Source organism: Mauremys reevesii, linkage group 12 (assembly GCF_016161935.1).
Source record: "Mauremys reevesii isolate NIE-2019 linkage group 12, ASM1616193v1, whole genome shotgun sequence".
NCBI classification, from domain to species: domain Eukaryota; kingdom Metazoa; phylum Chordata; order Testudines; family Geoemydidae; genus Mauremys; species Mauremys reevesii.
The window spans coordinates 51,653,112-51,656,660 of record NC_052634.1 but is presented as its reverse complement, the minus strand read 5'-3'; positions in this window follow the sequence as shown (position 1 = coordinate 51,656,660).

Here is a 3,549-nt window from a genome sequence, read left to right as displayed (position 1 = left end):
AGAACCTCTCCATAGACCCCATACACGACAACCTTTCTATAATATTGGCTGCAAATATAGAACAGTGGTCGCAACGGTGAGCTATACAGTTACAGATTATGTCAATAACATCACAGGAGGTGACACGGCATCAGTGAGACTGATACTGGAATAGCCTCCAGTTTTGGTGTCCTCATTTGAAAAAGATGTTGTGAAATTGGAGCTGGGGCAACAAACAGCCACCAAACATTCTGAGGGCTGGAGAAAAATGCCTTCTAGGGAGCTATTGAACGAGCTCAACCTGTTTAGCTTATCAAAAGAAGATTGAAAGGTGACTTCATTGAAGTGTTGAAGGGCCTTAATGGAGCGAAAATATTGGGTATTAAAGGGCTCTTTAATCGAGCAGAGAAAGGCATAACAAGACCCAATGGCTGGAAGGTGAAAAGAGACAAATTCATATTACAACTAAGGCACAAATATTAACCATCGAGGATGATTCACCACAGGAACAAGCTACCAAGGAAAGTGGTGGATTCTCCATCTCCTGATGTCATTTAATGAAGACTAGATGCCTTTCTGGAATGTGTTTGCCCCAAAAGTATCTCTTGTGTCATACAGGAGGCCTGTGATATGCAGTGGGTCAGATTAGATACTCTAATGGTCCCTTCTGGCCATCAAGTCGACTAATTTCTGAAAAATTGAGGGTAGCATTGGGAGCAGCATCTGATGTTTTCCTGTATCGCCGGCTTGCTTCCTAGAACGAACGCTCCTTGAGTGGGGTGATCCACAGGGAGTAGCTCAAACCTCCAAAGTGCCTGGCCAGGGGCAGAACATTAGCACAGCAAGGGAGGGGTGTGGCAGTGACATCACAAAGGCCTTTTGCAAGACCTCAGTTTATTGGTCAAAGGTGGTGGGGAGGTGGTGACCTCACAGAGAGATGCTGACATCAGCCAGGCAGGACAGGGGCAAGAGGCCTGGGAAACCTCAGAGACCCCTGTGGCTTTGCTTCAGCAAGTCTCCTTCTCGAGGTCTCTTTTTGAGGACTGAGAGAGTATTCGGGTTCATGGACGTGAGCACCAGGAGGAGCCTTTTTCGACTTTTCTCCTTCCGTTTTCCTGATTTTACTAGAAAACAGCCATCCCTGTTTAGAAGGTAAGAGCCTCCTCAAGGTTTGAAACCTGTTCAGTCTGAGCCATCTGGTGACAGTTGAATTCTAGGCATGGAAAACACGAGCTTAAGGAGGCAGAATTTTATTCTGCACCTGGGATTTTGTCCCTTAGAATCACTGGGGACATTAGGGTTTGTCCTTTTGGTTTCACCTTTTCCTCCATCCATCCCTCCCTCCTTTCTCTTTGTCTCTTGCTTCTTTTGTCCTCTCTCCTGTTCCCCTCCCAAGACCAGGAGTTGTGTGTGTATGTGTTATGGGGGAGCAGTGTGGTTTTTCCCCGTGAAGCCAGCACCAGACCTGGCACCACCCCCAGCTCTGCCCCCTTCCTGCCACTGCAACCCCATCTCACCTCCTGACCCTGGCTGGGCGCTCCTGGCCCCTCATAGCAGGGGGCTGTGCAGGGGGGTCTCCTTGCAACCATGAGTGGGTGTCTGGTGGGTGCTGTCACCTCCGCCAGAGACCCCCCAAGAAACTCACTAGCTTCCTCCGCATGCGGGGAGGGGCTCCTACTTTCTGTCTTGAGGGGGGAGATTCCGTGATGTCAGAGCCTATGGTTAGAGGGGTTCGAATCACGAGTCTGGAGTGGCAGGGCAACCCCCTCCCCCAGTCAGATTCTGCTAGGGGGCTGGGCTGGGCTCTGTAGGGAGGAAGACACAGGAAAAAGCAGCCACCACAATGGAACCCAGGAGTCCTGGCTCCCGGCCCCCCTGCTATGACCTCTAGACCCACCTCTGCTCCCAGAGCCAGGGATAGAACCCAGAGGTCCCTGGCACCCAGCCCCCTCCCTGTTCTGACCACTAGACCCCACTCCCCTTTTAGGCTCGCTGCCTCTTCTATCCACCCACCCCACCTGTCCATCCCTTTGCTGCAGGTTTCTAGGGTGTCACCCCTGCTCTGCACTCCCCCAGTGCAGCCCAAGGCCTTTCCTCCCCCCAACCACACATCCTCTCCCCCCTCGTGCTGGATCATCTGCTTGGCCCCCTGCCCCCTCTCGGGGTGCGCTGTGCGGCGTGGCTGGGGATTGTGCAGTGGCTCAGCACCAGGCAACGCAGAATGTAAACCACAGGCCCTGCCCTGCCCCACCGCACTGGAGCTGCCTTCCAGGTGCATTGGAGCCCAGCACCCTGCACCTGTTCCCTCCTGCCCACAAGGGGTGAGCTGCAGTCCCCACCACGCTCTGCAGAGGGGAGAAGGGTCAAGCCAACCAGCCCATTTAGGATGGGGGAATCAACACCCTTTTTTCTGCACAGCCACTGACCATCAGCGGGATTCCTCCTTCGCCTCCCTTCTGTGCCTCGTGTGACTAAATCTCTGTACCTAGACAGCTGGTCCATCCGCTGCACCCCAATCCCCCATGCCTGAGCCTCCCTGCCAAAGCCCTGCACCTGGCCCCATAGAATTAAGTCTCACGTGTCGCTGGGAACTCGACTTCTTGTGCCCAGAGAGTCTCGGCCCCCCTCAGTAGATGACCCGAGTCTGAGAAACACAGTGTCCATCTTCTCTAAAGAAGTACGTGGCGAAATTATATGTGACCATGTGGCCTAATGGATAAGGCATCTGAGTCTGGATCAGGCAATTGAGGGTTCATATCCCTTCATGGTTGTGCTTGTCCAGTCTTACCTTTGGGCTGAAAGTCCTGCTCCCTTCAGGGCTGGAACCTCTTCTTGGCCGCTCAGGCCAATGCTCTGGCTTCAGCTAGAGCCCCAGGAAGGAGTTGGGGTTTGGGTGTCACAAAGGCTGGGCCATGAGCCCCAGTTGCTTCCAGTCTCGCCTTTGCTGTTCCTGACTTGCCAAAGAAACTGGGTGGCTGCCCAGGCTGGAGTGTGGAGCAGTTTCCTTCTTCCAAGTGTGCGCCTGTCCCTGTGCTTGAGGGGGTTTGCTACATGGAGCCTGGGTGTTTCTCTGCTTCTCGCCAGCTGGGGAAAAGCCTCTTGGGGTAAAATCTCCTGCCCCATTGCCAAAGTGAGCACCTGGAGTGGGAACGGTAAGAGGCCCCACCAGGGGGGCTGGCCCTGCTTTCCTACCGTCTTCTGGTGTTAGCCACAGAGCATCAGCAGCCGCCCCACATGCTGGTCTGTGGGTGGCCTTCAGTGGGTGTTTGGCATGGCAGGGAGCAGGCTGGCTAGGGGTCTTTGTCGCTGTCTGCTGGCCATGCATAGGCATGGTCCTGCCATCCTCTGAACAGCCAGAGTGAGTCTGTGCTTAGAAAGCAGAGACACAGGAGACTCAAGACAAGAGGGTGAGAAAGATTGAGAAAGGACCTATGCAGACAGCCCACGCTACAGGGACACTGCCTGGTTAAGGGATGTGGAGGCACCAAATTGCCCCAAATTTCCCGGTGCCCTACGCAGCTGGGTACTGCTCCAGCGGCAAACTCAATCCCCCGGCTGGCTGAGCCGGCC